This window comes from Triticum dicoccoides, chromosome 3A (assembly GCF_002162155.2).
Source record: "Triticum dicoccoides isolate Atlit2015 ecotype Zavitan chromosome 3A, WEW_v2.0, whole genome shotgun sequence".
Taxonomy (NCBI): domain Eukaryota; kingdom Viridiplantae; phylum Streptophyta; class Magnoliopsida; order Poales; family Poaceae; genus Triticum; species Triticum dicoccoides.
The window spans coordinates 696,351,420-696,371,053 of NC_041384.1; the positions used below are offsets into that span (position 1 = coordinate 696,351,420).

The 19,634-nt window shown below is 42.1% G+C and overlaps 2 non-coding genes across 2 annotated transcripts; one reads left to right on the forward strand and one right to left on the reverse strand.

Moving 5' to 3' along the window:
* The first annotated feature begins 18,583 nt into the window (after positions 1–18,583).
* TRNAR-ACG lies at positions 18,584–18,657 on the forward strand. Its single transcript has one exon. It is a non-coding gene; the product is annotated as a tRNA-Arg (tRNA).
* A 273-nt stretch (positions 18,658–18,930) lies between these two features.
* On the reverse strand, positions 18,931–19,002 carry TRNAN-GUU. The gene has a single exon. It is a non-coding gene; the product is annotated as a tRNA-Asn (tRNA).
* Between the last annotated feature and the right edge of the window lie 632 nt (positions 19,003–19,634).

Below are 19,634 nucleotides of genomic sequence, written 5' to 3' on the forward strand. Positions count from 1 at the left end.
AAGATCGAACCCACTACAAAGCACCTCTTCCCATTGCAAGATAAATAGATCAAGTTGGCTAAACAAAACCCAAATATCGGAGAAGAAATACGAGGCTATAAGCAATCATGCATATAAGAGATAAAAAACTCAAATAACTTTCATCGATATAAAAAGATAGATCTGATCGTAAACTCAAAGTTCATCCGATCCGAACAAACACACCGCAAAAAGTGTTACATCATATGGATCTCCAAGAGACCATTGTATTGAGAATCAAACGAGAGAGAGAAAGCCATCTAGCTACTAACTGCGGACCCAAAGGTCTACAAAGAAATACTCACGCATCATCGGAGAGGCACCAATGGAAGTGGTGAACCCCTTCGTGATGGTGTCTAGAGTGGATCTGCTGGTTCTGGACTCTGTGGCGGCTGGAATTGATTTTCGTCGACTCCCCTAGGGTTTTCTGGAATATTGGGGTATTTATAGAGCAAAGAGGCGGTCTGGAGGGCACCCGAGGTGGGCACAACCCAGCAGGGTGCGCCTGGGTCTCCAAGCGCACCCTAGTGGGTTGTGCACCCCTCGGAGCACCCCTAGGCGCTGCGTAGGCCCATTGGGTGTCTTCTGGTCCATAAAAAATCTCCGTAAAGTTTCACCACATTTGGACTCCGTTTGGTATTGATTTTCTCCGATGTAAAAAATGTGCAAAAAACAGCAATGGGCACTTGACACTATGTCAATAGGTTAGTACCAAAAAAGATATCAAATGACTATAAAATGATTATAAAATATCCAAGATTGATAATATAACAGCATGGAACAATCAAAAATTACAGATACGTTGGAGACGTATCAGCATCCCCAAGCTTAACTCCTACTCATCTTCGATTAGGTAAGTGATAAAAACAGAATTTTTGATGTGGAATGCTGCCTAACATGTCATCTCATATTTCTTTTCTTTATAGCATGGACATTTGGACTTTTATATTATTCAAAGCAATAGTCTAGTTTTGACATGATAACTTAAATACTCAAGCATATCAACAAGCAACCATGTCTTTCAAAATATCAACGCTAAAATAAGCTATCCCTAGCCCATCATGCACAATTATTGATCCATTCATGAAACACACTCGCCTATTAACTACACCCAATGCTCAAGTACGATCATAGTGCCTCCTAGTTGGTGCTTTTATAAGAGAAGATGGAGACTCAAATTCAAAATAAAAATTGCATAAAGTAAAAGAAAGGCCCTTCGCAGAGGGAAGTAGGGATTTGTAGAGGTGCCAGAGCTCAAAGCGAAAAACTTAGAGATGAAAACATTTTTGGGAGGTGTATCCTTCTCACCAACAAAAACGACTTAGAGTTCCCAACACTTTCTATGATAGATATATCATAGGCGGTTCCCAAATAGAACATAAAGTTTATTCCTTTTTCCACCATACTTTCACTTTCCATGGCTAGCCGTATCCATAGTTGCCCTCCATACCAACACTTTCCAAGGAATTTGTTATTTGACACCATAAAGTAAACTCATTTTTTCATTTCGAGACTGGGCATCCCTAATGCCTTTGCCTTACTCTTGTGCAATGACAAGTGAATAAACACTAATCGTGAGAATAACACATCTAGCATGGAAAATATTAGCCACCCTCACCGCTCCGCGAGCGGAACGAACACACAAAAGAGAAGTTTATTTTGAAAATTAGAGATGGCACATACAAATTTGCTTAGAACGGCGAAAGAATACCACATATAGGAAGATACAGTGGACTCACGTGGCAAAACTGGTTTAAAGGTTTTTGGATGCACAAGTAGTGATCATACTTAGTGCAAAATGAAGGCTAGCAAAAGATTGAGAAGCGACCAACCAAGAAACGAATAATCTCATAAGTGAGAATTAAGCATAATTAACACATAATAATGCACCACAAGTAGGATATAATTTCATTTCATAATTATCGACTTTCGTGCTTGCATAGGGAATCACAAACCTTAACACCAATATTCTTACTAAAGCATAATTACTCATCAAGATGACTCACATATCACATCATCATATCTCAAAACTATTACTAAGAATCAAGTTTATTTTGCCTAATGATCTTCATGAAAGTTTTTATTATATCCTTCTTGGATATCCATCACTTTGGGACTAATTTTCATATGTTACTTTTGACAAGCTCAAGCAAATATAAGTGAAGATCATGAGCATAATTTTTCTTTCTCTAAAATTTATTTAAGTGAAGCAGGAGAGAATTTCTTGAAAATTTTACTAACTCTAAAATAAATCTAAGTGAAGCAAGAGAGCATTTCTTCAAAAATACTAAAGCACACCGTGCTCAAAAAGATATAAGTGAAGCACTAGAGCAAGTCCATAGCTCATAAAAATTTAAGTGAAGCATAGAGAGCAATTCTAAAAAGTCATGACATAATTTTGGCTCTCTCAAATAAGGTGTGCCTAGCAAGGAACCAAGACTAAAAACACAAAATAAAACAAGCAAAGACTCATATCATACAAGACGCTCTAAGAAAAGCACATAGTATGTGACGAATAAAAATATAGCTTCGAGTAAAATACTGATGGTCGTTAGAAGAAAGAGGGTATGCCACTCGGGGGCATCCCCAGGCTTAGTTGCTTGCTCTACTTTGGATAATAGCTTGGGATTGCGGGGCATCCCCAAGCTTAGGCTCTTCTTACTCCTTATTCCTACATCCATCATAAGATAACCCAAAACTTGAAAACTTCAATCACACAAAACTCAACAAAAGCCTTCGTGAGATCCGTTAGTATAAGAAAACAAATCACTACTATAAGTATTGTAGTAAACCAATTCATATTTTGTTCTTCCATTATATCTAATGTATTCCAACTTTTCTATGGCAAAAACTCATCAAAGAAAACCATAGAGCCATCAAAATAAGCACACAACGCAAAAAAAACAGAATCTGTCAAAACAGAACAGTCTATAGCAATCTGGATATACTTATGTAACTCAACTTTGAAAAATTAGGATGACCTGAGAAATTCGTATATTAATCTACTGCAAAAGGAATGCGTATTTTATCGCTCTTTGGTTAAAAATGAAAATTATTTTCGCGAGCTCAAAAGTTTTTGTTTTTTCGGCAAGATTAAACAACTATCACTCAAGAAGATCCTAAATGCTTTATTTGGCACAAACACTAATTAAAACACAAAAAACACAATCATAACAGTAGAATAATTGTGCTAACACTCAAAAACAGGAAGCAAAAATCAAAAATAAATTTTATTCATTAGGTTGCCTCCCAACAAGCGCTAGTTTTACGCCCTTAGCTAGGCATAAAGCAAGGATCTAAGTTTTTTCACCCTTCTTCTTAATTCCCTTGGAGCTGTTTTCATCATGGGGTTTTGTAAAATCAACATAAAAATATTATCCATAGAAACCTTAGCATTATTAAGTTGCCCATTATCATAACCACGTTGATTTCCGGCAACATTCCAAGAGTAATGCTAATTAACATTATTGAAAACTTGTTGGATTATATCTAAAACGGGGACTTCCTTTTTAAGATAATCACTATTGTAAAGAATTTCATCTATCACGGGCTTTTCATGGTTCATACCATAAAAATCAAAGATTTCCCTAGCTTCCCGTATGATATAGTCAAACTCATTCATAAGAACGGGAGTGGCCAACTTTTTAGCCTTAGGATTCTTTATAACAGGGAGCTCAAAAAACAATCTTTGCAAAGTAGGATAAGTATGGATAAATTTAGTCTCAAGTTTTAGAACTAGTGCTGAAATAGCATCCGCATAATATCTAGTAGTTCTAAGTATAGGAGCATCATCAAGACTTAGGTTTCCCACACAATTGAAAAATTCTTGGATACATTCCTTTGCCATAACATTCCCTTGCTCCAAGATAAAAGTTTTAGCATCCAGATTGCCCAGACGTCCAATCTTAGGAGTTAGGCCATCATCTGTTGGTGCCATACCAAAATCACTCATGATTGCAAGCAAAGGATAGATCTGACGAGGAAACTGCGAACGAAAAAGAGGGGTGAATAAAACAGCAAATTTTTGTGAAGTGGGGGAGAGGAAAACGAGAGGCAAATGGCAAATAATGTAAATTGCGAGGAGATAAGATTTGTGATTAGGATCTTGGTATATGTTGAAGATCCTCCCCGGCAACAGCGCCAAAAATTCCTTTTGATATCGCTCGAAGCTACGTCGGTATTTTCCCAAAGAGGAAGGGATGATGCAGCACAACAGCGGTAGGTATTTCCCTCAGATATGAAACCAAGGTTATCGAACCAGTAGGAGAACCAAGCAACACAAGGTAAATAGCACCTGAACACAAACAACAAATACTCGCAACCTGACGTTTAAAAGGGGTTGTCAATCCCTTTCAGGTAACGGCGCCATATGCCAACGGGTGTGAGAGAGTTCTAAATATTGATAGATCGAACACCAACTAAAATAAATTGTAGCAAGGTATTTTTGTATTTTTGGTTTTAGTAGATCTGAAAATAAAAGGCAAATAAAATAGATCGCAAAGGCAAATAATAAGAGAGAGAGAGAGAGACCCGGGGGCCGTAGGTTTCACTAGTGGCTTCTCTCGAGAAAATAGCAAACGGTGGGTAAACAAATTACTGTTGGGAAATTGATAGAACTTCGAATAATCATGATGATATCCAGGCAATGCTCATTACATAGGCATCACGTCCAAGATTAGTAGACCGACTCCTGCCTGCATCTACTACTATTACTCCACACATTGACCGCTATCCAGCATGCATCTAGTGTATTAAGTTCATGGAGAAACGGAGTAATGCAATAAGAACGATGACATGATGTAGACAAGATCTATCTATGTAGAGATATACCTCGTCGTTTTATCCTTAGTAGCAACGATACATACGTGTCGGTTCCCCTTCTGTCACTGGGATCAATCACCGTAAGATCGAACCCACTACAAAGCACCTCTTCCCATTGCAAGATAAATAGATCAAGTTGGCCAAACAAAACGCAAATATCGGAGAAGAAATACGAGGCTATAAGCAATCATGCATATAAGAGATCAAAGAAACTCAAATAACTTTCATGGATATAAAAGGATTGATCTGATCATAAACTCAAAGTTCATCCGATCCCAACAAACACACCGCAAAAGGAGTTACATCATATGGATCTCCAAGAGACCATTGTATTGAGAATCAAACGAGAGAGAGGAAGCCATCTAACTACTAACTACGGACCCAAAGGTCTACAAAGAACTACTCACGCATCATCGGAGAGGCACCAATGGAAGTGGTGAACCCCTCCGTGATGGTGTCTAGATTGGATCTGGTGGTTCTGGACTCTGCGGCGACTGGAATTGATTTTCGTCGACTCCCCTAGGGTTTCTGGAATATTGGGGGTATTTATAGAGCAAATAGGCGGTCCTGGGGGCACCCGAGGTGGTCACAACCCACTAGGGCGCGCCTGGGCCTCCAGGCGCGCCCTGGTGGGTTGTGCTCCCCTCGGAGCACCCGCAGTCGCTGCCTTGGCCCATTGGAAGTCTTCTGGTCCATAAAAATTCTCCGTAAAGTTTCGCTGCATTTGGACTCCGTTTGGTATTGATTTTCTACTATGTAAAAACATGCAAAAAACAGCAATTGGCACTTGGCATTATGTCAATAGGTTAATACCAAAAATGATATAAAAAGACTATAAAATGATTATAAAATATTCAAGATTGATAATATAATAGCACAGAACCATAAAATATTATAGATACGTTGGAGACATATCATAGGACACAGTCCCTTGCTTCGGCTTCGTCCTTGGCCAGTTGGTGCGCCTGGTATGCTTGGTCTATATGGATACCAAGGCGTTATTCCTCATGTGTAAAGAGGCTGCCGCAATGAGTGAGCTTGCCAGCATTTTGGCATGCAGCCTAAAGCTGCATGGCGAGTTGTGCGCCATCTTTTTGTTGCAAATGGCTATTGGGGAAGAGGAGACCATCTGGTTGTCATGCTCGCACGCCATTCATATTATGTGAATCGTGTCGTGGTTCTACCACGCATCGATGTGCCCAAGTAATTGGCGTGAGATGATGGATTACTTAAACTTTATTAGATCAGAGCAAGATCAACAAGATGAATTTTTTATAATAAATTCATGTAACTTAAAAATTGCTTGATGCATTTTTTAAGAATATTCATGTAATGATAAAATTGTTCATCCATTAAAAATTCATGTAATTAAAAACATGTACTACACATTTTTCAAGTAATGGAAAAAAATGGTGGATTCATTTTTTAAAATGATACAGTTTTACAAATTTTCCTATACAATAAAATAAAGTGCTAAGAATAGATTAGTGTGATTCTCATGTAATAAAAATGATATTAGATGATTTTTTATTTTTCAATATCTAAGTTATTGTAATAAAAATGTCACTTACTTATAAATGTTTATTACGTATTCAAAATGTTCATGAAATACTTATAAAAAAGTTTATGTACGGAAGAACAAAAGAGAAAACTGATCAGAATGAAAAAGATAAAAGCACATAAACCTAAAATAAAATGGAAAGCAACAAAAAGACATACAAAAAAGGCAGACATCTGGCACATGGGCTGGCCCAAAATGATGGGTTATGCGTCATTGCTTGACTAAATGGTGTCTCTTCTAGAAACAAATGACTAAACAGTGTCTCCACAATCTAGAAACAAATCACTAAACAGTGTCTCCTCGACGAGACAAAAGGGGACGACTTTCAAGAAAGGGGGTAGGGGGGCTAAACGGTGCACCTAGCATGTAATAGGATTTCAGGATGCTTAATGCACATTCATCAAAAAGAAGAAAAAAATGATTGAACTAATTAAGATGATATGTTAGTATTCGACTGCAACTTGGATGGAACTAGTATACAACCGCAAATGACACACACACTGGTAAATTAGCTATTGATATGATATGTTCTCGTCAAATACGAAATTTTGAGAGAAATATTAGGTGTCTTGTTATCAACATTATCAAAACAGAAAATAAGTCTGTCAATTGATCATAATTTGATACACCCATCACTATATACATGGAATTTTTGGATTCTGCCATCTATCATTTCAACTTCAAAGTGTACTATTTGGTGCATACACAATATTTTTGGCCAGGGAGAGGTATATAATTTTATCCAAAGAGAATGAGGAATAAAAAATCTCACATATGAGAAGCTCATGAGCGTCTTCCTATTTGCCCGGGCAAAAGCTACTTCAGATGTCACGCAAATGTGAGAGTATTCTAGTAGGTGACTACTGAGACTGTCCTTGCTTACCGTCCACAATGAGTTTTGAAAACTCGCCCAAGAAGCACCATCCCTTTTGGGAACCAAGAAAATACAATAATAATATACTGTAACTCAAGGGAATGCGCTGAATAACATAAATAAGAGTTTAGCATTAATTATCATTTTTTGAATAAATCCCCTTGAGAAGGTACATTGTAAGTGGTTGGGTAAAGGCCAAGCACTGAAGGACAACATTTGCGTAGCAACTGTAAAAAGAAATAAAATAAGAAGGCCGGGCAAAAACAACAACATTGAACCGCTAAATTCAGATTCAATAAATTCTTTACACCATAAACCAAAGTGCCCTAATATGTTTAATTTTCAATAAGTTTTAGGCATGAGTTTGCTTTGTGAATCCACAGAACTGCCACAGGAGTATTATCTCGTTAAAGGAAACAATTTTGAAAATGACAGGTTTTAACAATCTCAAAATTATAACCTATATGATACACCTAACAAAAGCAAAAAAAATGTCCTGCATATTTACTTTCAACATAGCTATTAAAAAGTTTAATTAATTGTTTACCTGTTCCTAGGGTCAGAAACACCAAAATGACGTAATTCCACCTTCTCAAAGTTATAGAGCATACAAAAGTGTCTTTACCACATTTCGATAACCATTAGGTTAAACATACAAAAGTGTATGTTGGTGATTAAATGAGTCATCAAGTTTTACTTACCGAATCCGATGGATAATGCATCACAACTGTTCAAGCAGTTTCTTGTCTGATCAGACTTTTTGTCCTTGCTAGATTACATCGCACCACAACTTGGATCTCTAATTTAACAAGAATTAAGGAAGATCATTAGCCTTTGCAGATCGGTCACGCGCTTAAAAATGTTCGTGTAATTAGAAAATATACATGAATTAAAAATATTCAAGTAGTAAAATACGATGGCCAACACTTTTGTAATAAGTGTTTAATCCATTTAAAAACCATATAATAATAATAAAAGTGTTCATTACATTTTTTCCAAATGTTTATGTAATTTTGAAAAAAAAAATCACTGAAAATTTCAGGTAAAAAAATGTTTGGCACATATTTTTAAAAATCATGTAATTTTACATCCTATGAAAAATTTAAGAGTTCAAGGAGGATTAGAAGTGCAAGAAAAAGTAACTAAAAATAGAGCAGCAAGTTAGGGATAGAAAACGCTTACATTCGAAGTTTATTCTCTCCATCGTAGTGCTTTAGGCATGCCAAATATTTATTACCTCAATATATATCTCCTTGGCTCATGGGTGAAGAGATATATGCATGGAGAAGGCAAAATTTGAGATACTATAATTGATGCACAATATCATGCTTCATCTCCAAACATTTTACGTTGTGATATTGTAGGCACATCAACCGTCAACGGGGTACTGTGAGGACAAAAAGTTGTGAAGTTTGCCTACAAATGGTCCACTAGAGATGGTTGTAAGTGTTGGAAATATGCCCTAGAGGCAATAATAAAATGGTTATTATTATATTTCTTTGTTCATGATAATTGTCTATTGTTCATGCTATAATTGTGTTATCCGGAAATCGTAATACATGTGTGAATACATAGACCACAACACGTCCCTAGTGAGCCTCTAGTTGACTAGCTCGTTGATCAAAAGATAGTCATGGTTTCCTGACTATGGACATTGGATGTCATTGATAACGGGATCACATCATTAGGAGAATGATGTGATGGACAAGACCCAATCCTAAGCATAGCTCAAAGATCGTGTAGTTCGTTTGCTATAGCTTTTCCGAATGTCAAGTATCATTTCCTTAGACCATGAGGTTGTGCAACTCCTGGATACCGTAGGAGTGCTTTGGGTGTGCCAAACATCACAACGTAACTGGGTGACTATAAAGGTACACTACAGGTATCTACGAAAGTGTCGGTTGGGTTGGCACGAATCGAGACTGGGATTTGTCACACCGTATGACAGAGAGGTATCTCTGGGCCCACTCGGTAATGCATCATCATAATGAGCTCAATGTGATCAAGTGGTTGATCACGGGATCATGCATTACGGTACGAGTAAAGTGACTTGCCGGTAACGAGATTGAACAAGGTATTGGGATACCGACGATCGAGTCTCGGGCAAGTAACGTATCGATTGACAAAGGGAATTGCATACGGGATTGATCGAATCCTCGACATCATGGTTCATCCCATGAGATCATCGAGGAGCATGTGGGAGCAAACATGGGTATCCAGATCCCGCTGTTGGTTATTGATCGAAGAGTCATCTTGGTCATGTCTGCGTGTCTCCCGAACCCGTAGGGTCTACACACTTATGGTTCGGTGATGCTAGGGTTTTAAGATATTAGTATACGGTAACCCGAAAGTTGTTCGGAGTCCCGGATGAGATCCCGGACGTCACGAGGAGTTCCAGAATGGTTCGGAGGTGAGGATTTATATATAGGAAGTCAAGTTTCGGCCATCGGGAAGGTTTTCGGGGTAATCGGTATTGTACCGGGACCACCGGAAGGGTCCCGGGGGTCCACCGGGTGGGGCCACCTATCCCGGAGGGCCCCATGGGATGAAGTGGGAGGGGAACCAGCCCCAGATGGGCTGGTGCGCCCCCCCCATGGGCCTCCCCTGCGCCTAGGGTTGGAAACCCTAGGGGTGGAGGCGCCCCACTTGGCTTGGGGGGCACTCCACCCCCTTGGCCGCCGCCCCCCTTGGAGATGGCATCTCCTAGGGCCCGCGCCCCCCCTAGGGGTCCTATAAATAGTGGGGGGAGGGATGGCAGCCGCACCCTAACACCTGGCGCCTCCCTCTCCCTCCCGTGACACCTCTCCCTCTCCCTGAGCTTGGCGAAGCCCTGCCGAGATCACCGTTGCTTCCACCTCCACGCCGTCGTGCTGCTGGATCTTCATCAACCTCTCCTTTCCCCTTGCTGGATCAAGTTGGAGGAGACGTCTTCCCAACCATACGTGTGTTGAACGTGGAGGTGCCGTCCGTTCGGCGCTAGGTCATCGGTGATTTGGATCACGACAAGTACGACTCCATCAACCCCGTTCTCTTGAACGCTTCCGCGCATGATCTACAAGGGTATGTAGATGCACTCCCCTCTCCCTCGTTGCTAGATGACTCCATAGATTGATCTTGGTGATGCGTAGAAAATTTTAAAATTCTGCTACGTTCCCCAACAGTGGCATCATGAGCTAGGTCTATGCGTAGTTTCTATGCACGAGTAGAACACAAAGCAGTTGTGGGGGTGGATGTTGTCAATTTGCTTGCCGTTACTAGTCTTATCTTGATTCGGCGGCATCATGGGATGAAGCGGCCTGGACCAACCTTACACGTACGCTTACGTGAGACCGGTTCCACGGATTGACATGCACTAGTTGCATAAGGTGGCTGGCGGGTGTCTGTCTCTCCCACTTTAGTCGGATCGGATTCGATGAAAAGGGTCCTTATGAAGGGTAAATAGAAATTGGCATATCATGTTGTGGTTTTGGCGTAGGTAAGAAACGTTCTTGCTAGAAACCTATAGCATCCACGTAAAAACTTGCAACAACAATTAGAGGACGTCTAACTTGTTTTTACAGCATGTGCCGTGTGATGTGATATGGCCAAAAGGATGTGATGAATGATATATGTGATGTATGAGATTGATCATGTTCTTGTAATAGGAGTCACGACTTGCATGTCGATGAGTATGACAACTGGCAGGAGCCATAGGAGTTGTCTTAATTTATTTATGACCTGCGTGTCAACATAAACATCATGTAATTACTTTACTTTATTGCTAAAGCATTAGCCATAGTAGTAGAAGTAATAGATGATGAGACAACTTCAAGAAGACACGGTGATGGAGATCATGATGATGGAGATCATGGTGTCATGCCGGTGACAACGATGATCATGAAGCCCCGAAGATGGAGATCAAAAGGAGCAAATGATATTGGCCATATCATGTCACTATTTGATTGCATGTGATGTTTATCATGTTTTTCATCTTATTTGCTTAGAACGATGGTAGCTTAAATAAGATGATCCCTCGTAATAATTTCAAGAAAGTGTTCTCCCTAACTGTGCACCGTTGCGAAGGTTCGTTGTTTCGAAGCACCACATGATGATCGGGTGTGATAGATTCTAACGTTCGAATACAACGGGTGTAAGCCAGATTTACACACGCAATACACTTAGGTTGACTTGACGAGCCTAGCATGTACAGACATGGCCTCGAAACACGGAAGACCGAAAGGTCGAGCATGAGTCGTATAGAAGATACGATCAACATGAAGATGTTCACCGATGTTGACTAGTCCGTCTCACGTGATGATCGGACATGACCTAGTTGACTCGGATCATGTTTCACTTAGATGACTAGAGGGATGTCTATCTGAGTGGGAGTTCATTGAATAATTTGATTAAATGAACTTAATTATCATGAACTTAGTCTAAAATCTTTACACCATGTCTTGTAGATCAAATGGCCCACGCTAATGTTGCCCTCAACTTCAACGCGTTCCTAGAGAAAACCAAGCTGAAAGATGATGGCAGCAACTATACGGACTGGGTCCGGAACCTGAGGATCATCCTCATAGCTGCCAACAAAGATTATGTCCTAGAAGCACCGCTAGGTGACGCACCCATCCCATAGAACCAAGACGTTATGAACGCTTGGCAGTCACATGCTAATGATTACTTCCTCATTCAGTGCGGCATGCTTTACAGCTTAGAACTGGGGCTCCAAAAGCGTTTTGAGAGACATGGAGCATATGAGATGTTCGAAGAGCTGAAAATGGTTTTCTAAGCTCATGCCCGGGTCGAGAGATATGAAGTCTCCAACAAGTTCTTCAGTTGTAAGATGGAGGAAAATAGTTCTGTCAGTGAGCACATACTCAAAATGTTTGGGTTGCATAACCGCTTGACTCAGCTAGGAGGTAATCTCCCGGATGACGCGGTCATTGGCAGAATCCTTCAGTCACTTCCACCGAGCTACAAGAGCTTTGTGATGAACTTCAATATGCAGGGGATGGAAAAGACCATTCCTGAGGTATATTCAATGCTGAAATCAGCGGAGGTGGAAATCAAAAAGGAACATCAAGTGTTGATGGTGAATAAAACCACTAAGTTCAAGAAAGGCAAGGGTAGAAAGAACTTCAAGAAGGACGGCAAGGGAGTTGCCGCGCCCGGTAAGCAAGCTGCTGGGAAGAAGCCAAAGAATGGACCCAAGCCCGAGACTGAGTGTTTTTATTGCAAGGGAAGTGGTCACTGGAAGCGGAACTGCCCGAAATACTTAGCAGACAAGAAGGCCGGCAACACTAAAGGTATATGTGATATACATGTAATTGATGTGTACCTTACCAGTACTCGTAGTAGCTCCTGGGTATTTGATACCGGTACGGTTGCTCAGATTTGTAACTCAAAGCAGGAGCTGCGGAATAAGCGGAGACTGGCGAAGGACAAGGTGACGATGCGCGTCGGGAATGGTTCCAAGGTTGATGTGATCGCCGTCGGCACGCTGCCTCTACATTTACCTACGGGATTAGTTTTAAACCTCAATAATTGTTATTTAGTGCCAGCTTTGAGCATGAACATTATATCAGGATCTTGTTTAATTCGAGATGGCTACTCATTTAAATCTGAGAATAATGGTTGTTCTATTTATATGAAAGATATGTTTTATGGTCATGCTCCGCTGGTGAATGGTTTATTCTTAATGAATCTCGAGCGTAATGTGACACATATTCATAGTGTGAATACCAAAAGATGTAAGGTTGATAATGATAGTCCCACATACTTGTGGCACTGCCGCCTTGGTCACATAGGTGTCAAATGCATGAAGAAGCTCCATGCCGATGGACTTTTGGAGTCTCTTGATTACGAATCATTTGACACGTGCGAACCATGCCTCATGGGTAAAATGACCAAGACTCCATTCTCAGGAACAATGGAGCGAGCAACCAACTTATTGGAAATCATACATACTGATGTGTGCGGTCCAATGAGCATTGAGGCTCGCGGTGGCTATCGCTATGTTCTCACCCTCACTGATGACTTGAGTAGATATGGGTATGTCTACTTAATGAAACACAAATCTGAGACCTTTGAAAAGTTCAAGGAATTTCAGAGTGAGGTTGAAAATCAACGTGACAGAAAAATCAAGTTCTTGCAATCAGATCGTGGGGGAGAATACTTGAGTCACGAATTTGGCACACACTTAAGGAAATGTGGAATAGTTTCACAACTCACGCCGCCTGGAACACCTCAGCGTAATGGTGTGTCCGAACGTCGTAATCGCACTCTATTGGATATGGTGCGATCTATGATGTCTCTTACCGATTTACCGCTGTCATTTTGGGGCTATGCTTTAGAGACTGCCGCATTCACTTTAAATAGGGCTTCGTCGAAATTCGTTGAGACGACACCGTATGAATTATGGTTTGGGAAGAAACCTAAGCTGTCGTTTCTAAAAGATTGGGGATGCGATGCTTATGTCAAGAAACTTCAACCTGAAAAGCTCGAACCCAAATCGTAAAAATGCGTCTTCATAGGATACCCTAAAAAAACCATTGGGTATACCTTCTACCTCAGATCCAAAGGCAAGCTCTTTGTTGCCAAGAATGGATCCTTTCTAGAGAAAGAGTTTCTCTCGAAAGAAATAAGTGGGAGGAAAGTAGAACTCGATGAAGTATTACCTCTTGAACCGGTAAGTGGCGCAGCTCAAGAAAATGTTCCTGAGGTGCCTACACCGACTAGAGAGGAAGTTAATGATGATGATCATGAAACTTCAGATCAAGTTGCTACTGAACTTCGTAGGTCCACAAGGACACATTCCGCACCAGAGTGGTACGGCAACCCTGTCCTGGAAATCATGTTGTTAGACAACGGTGAACCTTCGAACTATGAGGAAGCGATGGCGGGCCCAGATTCCGACAAATGGCTGGAAGCCATGAAATCCGAGATGGGATCCATGTATGAAAACGAAGTATGGACTTTGACTGACTTTCCCGATGATCGGCGAGCCATAGAAAATAAATGGATCTTTAAGAAGAAGACAGACGCGGATGGTAATGTAACCATCTATAAAGCTCAGCTTGTCGCTAAGGGTTATCGACAAGTTCAAGGGGTTGACTACGATGAGACTTTCTCACCCGTAGCGAAGCTGAAGTCCGTCCGAATCATGTTAGCAATTGCCGCATTCTATGATTATGAGATATGGAAAATGGACGTCAAAACGGCATTCCTTAATGGTTTCCTTAAGGAAGAATTGTATATGATACAGCCAGAAGGTTTTGTCGATCCTAAGAATGCTGACAAGGTGTGCAAGCTCCAACGCTCGATCTATGGGCTGGTGCAAGCATCTCGGAGTTGGAACATTCGTTTTGATGAGATGATCAAAGCGTTTGGGTTTACGCAGACTTATGGAGAAGCCTGCATTTACAAGAAAGTGAGTGGGAGCTCTGTAGTATGTGGATGACATACTGTTGATGGGAAATGATATAGAATTCTTGGAAAGCATAAAGGCCTACTTGAACAAGTGTTTTTCAATGAAGGATCTTGGAGAAGCTGCTTACATATTAGGCATCAAGATCTATAGAGATAGATCAAGACGCCTCATTGGTCTTTCACAGAGTACGTACCTTGACAAGATATTGAAGAAGTTCAAAATGGATCAGTCAAAGAAGGGGTTCTTGCATGTATTGCAAGGTACGAGATTGAGCACGGCTCAATGCCCGACCACGGCAGAAGATAGAGAAAAGATGAGTGTCGTCCCCTATGCCTCGGCCATAGGGTCTATCATGTATGCTATGCTGTGTACTAGACCTGATGTAAACCTTGCCATAAGTTTGGTAGGAAGGTACCAAAGTAATCCCGGCATGGAAGACTGGACAGCGGTCAAGAATATCCTGAAGTACCTCAAGAGGACTAAGGATATGTTTCTCATTTATGGAGGTGACGAAGAGCTCGTCATAAAGGGTTACGTCGATGCTAGCTTCGACACAGATCTGGATGACTCTAAGTCAATAATCGGATACGTGTATATTTTGAATGGTGGGGCAGTAAGCTGGTGCAGTTGCAAGCAAAGCGTTGTGGCGGGATCTACATGTGAAGAGGAGTACATGGCAGCCTCGGAGGCAGCACAAGAGGCAATCTGGGTGAAGGAGTTCATTACCGACCTAGGAGTCATACCCAATGCGTCGGGCCCGATGACTCTCTTCTGTGACAACACTGGAGCTATTGCCCTTGCCAAGGAGCCCAGGTTTCACAGGAAGACCACGCATATCAAGCGTCGCTTCAACTCCATTCATGAAAGTGTTCAAAATGGAGACATAGATATTTGTAAAGTACATACGGACCTGAATGTGGCAGATCCGTTGACTAAACCTCTGCCTAGAGCAAAACATGATCAACACCAGAACTGCATGGGTGTTCGATTCATCACAATGTAACTAGACTATTAACTCTAGTGCAAGTGGGAGACTGTTGGAAATATGCCCTAGAGGCAATAATAAAATGGTTATTATTATATTTCTTTGTTCATGATAATTGTGTATTGTTCATGCTATAATTGTGTTATCCGGAAATCGTAATACATGTGTGAATACATAGACCACAACACGTCCCTAGTGAGCCTCTAGTTGACTAGATCGTTGATCAAAAGATAGCCATGGTTTCTTGACTATGGACATTGGATGTCATTGATAACGGGATCACATCATTAGGAGAAAGATGTGATGGACAAGACCCAATCCTAAGCATAGCTCAAAGATCGTGTAGTTCGTTTGCTATAGCTTTTCCGAATGTCAAGTATCATTTCCTTAGACCATGAGATTGTGCGACTCCCGGATACTGTAGGAGTGCTTTGGGTGTGCCAAACGTCACAACGTAACTGGGTGACTATAAAGGTACACTACAGGTATCTCCGAAAGTGTCTGTTGGGTTGGCACGAATCGAGACTGGGATTTGTCACACCGTATAACGGAGAGGTATCTCTGGGCCCACTCGGTAATGCATCATCATAATGAGATCAATGTGATCAAGTGGTTGATCATGGGATCATGCATTACGGTACGAGTAAAGTGACTTGCCGGTAACGAGATTGAACAAGGTATTGGGATACCGACGATCGAGTCTCGGGCAAGTAACGTACCGATTGACAAAGGGAATTGCATACGGGATTGATCGAATCTTCGACATCGTGGTTCATCCGATGAGATCATCGAGGAGCATGTGGGAGCCAACATGGGTATCTAGATCCCGATGTTGGTTATTGACCAGAGAGTCATCTCGGTCATGTCTGCGTGTCTCCCGAACCCGTAGGGTCTACACACTTAAGGTTCGGTGACGCTAGGGTTGTTGAGATATTAGTATACGGTAACCCAAAAGTTGTTCGGAGTCCCGGATGAGATCCCGGACGTCACGAGGAGTTCCGGAATGGTCCAGAGGTGAAGGTTTATATATAGGAAGTCATGTTTCGGCCATCGAGAAGGTTTTCGGGGTAATTGGTATTGTACCGGGACCACCAGAAGGGCCCCGGGGGTCCACCGGGTGGGGCCACCTATCCCGGAGGGCCCCATGGGCTGAAGTGGGAGGGGAACCAGCCCCAGATGGGCTGGTGCACCCCCCCATGGGCCTCCCCTGCGCATAGGGTTGGAAACCCTAGGTGTGGGGGCGCCCCACTTGGCTTGGGGGGCACTCCACCCCCTTGGGCGCCCCCCCCCTTGGAAATGGCATCTCCTAGGGCCGGTGCCCCCCCTAGGGGTCCTATAAATAGTGGGGGGGGAGGGCAGCCGCACCCTAACCCCTGGCGCCTCCCTCTCCCTCCCGTGACACCTCTCCCTCTCCATGAGCTTGGCGAAGCCCTGCCGAGATCACCGTTGCTTCCACCACCACGCCGTCGTGCAGCTGGATCTTCATCAACCTATCCTTTCCCCTTGCTAGATCAAGTTGGAGGAGACATCTTCCCAACCGTACGTGTGTTGAACGCGGAGGTGTTGTCCGTTCGGTGCTTGGTCATCGGTGATTTGGATCACGACGAGTACGACTCCATCAACCCCGTTCTCTTGAACGCTTCCGCGCGCGATCTACAAGGGTGTGTAGATGCACTCCCCTCTCCCTCGTTGCTAGATAACTCCATAGATTGATCTTGGTGATGCATAGAAAATTTTAAAATTCTGCTACGTTCCCCAACAGTAAGGTCAGGATTTGAGAAGACGCCTAGTATGGGTCTTTCCCTTCATTTGTACAATACTAGACATATATCACATCGACGGGAAGGTTTGGCACCTCGATGTCGGCTCTTCGCCACCTGGAGCTGTAGGTGGTTCCAAGGGTTGGGCTGTTCGCCCATTAATGTGGTACGTGAGCTGGGTTCAGAACGTCGTGACACAGTTCGGTCCATATCCGGTGTGGGCGTTAGAGCATTGAGAGGACCTTTCCCTAGTACGAGAGGACCGGGAAGGACGCACCTCTGGTGTACCAGTTATCGTGCCTACGGTAAACGCTGGGTAGCCAAGTGCGGAGAGGATAACTGCTGAAAGCATATAAGTAGTAAGCCCACCCCAAGATGAGTGCTCTCTCCTCCGACTTCCCTAGAGCCTCCGGTATCACAGCCGAGACAGCGATGGGTTCTCCACCCATACGGGGATGGAGCGACAGAAGTATGGAAATAGGATAAGGTAGCGGCGAGACGAGCCGTTTAAATAGGTGTCAAGTGGAAGTGCAGTGATGTATGCAGCTGAGGCGTCCTAACGAACGAACGATTTGAACCTTGTTCCTACACGGCCTGATCAAATCGACCAGGCACTTGCCATCTATCTTCATTGTTCAACTCTTTGATGAAAAGATGAAAAAAACAAAAAAAGCTCTGCCCTTCCATCTCTTGGATAGATAGAGAGGGAGGGCAGAGGCCTTTGGTGTCCCTTTCAGTCAAGAATTGGGGCTTCACAATTACTAGCCAATATTTATCTCATGCCTTTCCTCGTTCATGGTTCGATATTCTGGTGTCCTAGGCATAGAGGAACCACACCAATCCATCCCGAATTTGGTGGTTAAACTCTACTACGGTGACGATACTGTAGGGGAGGTCCTGCGGCAAAATAGCTCGATGCCAGAATGATAAAAAGCTTAACACCTCTTATTTGACTTTTTCACTATTTTGAAATAAGAAAAAGATCCAAATCTAAAATGCAAATGTCGTCTTATTCAAAACCTCAATCATCATATCCCCTCTCTCCCACTTCACACCTCGGAACGCACTGTTCTTATAGAGAGAAAGGCGCTTTCCCATCTTCTTAACCTGAAATGAAGGGGTACCCCTGGGAAGAGATCCAGTGGAGATAGCTGGGCCTGTAGCTCAGAGGATTAGAGCACGTGGCTACGAACCACGGTGTCGGGGGTTCGAATCCCTCCTCGCCCACAGCCTTCCAAAGGGGGAAGGGCCTTTACTTTCCCCTTGAGGGTAGGAAAATCATGATCGGGATAGCGGACGTAAAGTTATTGAACTTAGGTATGCTCTTTCCTTTTGTCGAAGTGGAATCGTAGAACAGAATGTGATACGATGAGATAGAATGCAATAGAAATAGAAACAAGGATAGCGAACGGGTTACCTACTCCTAAGGGTCAAAGCAAGCCCTTTAATTCAATTCTTTATTCTTACATTAAAATTCTTACATTAAAGAATGAATAAAATCTCCCCAAGTAGGATTCGAACCTACGACCAGTCAGTTAACAGCCGACCGCTCTACCACTGAGCTACTGAGGAACAAGGGTGGATTCGACCTCCTAGAGTTCAACTCTCGCTCTCAACCCATGAATAATATGAGTCCGAAGCTTCTTTCGTAACCCCCATAATTTCTTCGTAGTGGCTCCGTTCCATGCCTCATTTCATAGGGAATCCCAAAGTGGCTCTATTTCATTCTATTTCACTTCCTAGCACTTCCTATCATTTAATATCCATCCTTTTGGTCTTATTGACATAAGAGATGTCATTTATAGTCTATCTCTTTCTATATATGGAAAGTCAAGAAATTCTCATCGAAACATCGAGAAATTGTGCATATAGAAAACTCCAAAGAAAGAAAAAAAGGAGACCCATGCCATGATTTTCAAATCTTTTCTATTTAGTAGTCTGAGTTTCTCGATGAGGATAATTAATTCGGTCGTTGTGGTCGGACTCTATTATGGATTTCTGACTACATTCTCCACAGGTCCCTCTTAGATCTTCTTTCTCCAATCTTGGATTAGGGAAGAAGGAGGTATTCGCGACTACTGGCGATTTCATTATGGGGCAGCTCATGATCTTCATATCGATCTATTATCCACCTCTGTATCTATTCTTTCTTAGCTAAACAGGTGGAAGATCTATCCAATTTGGTTATATTATATCATGGACTC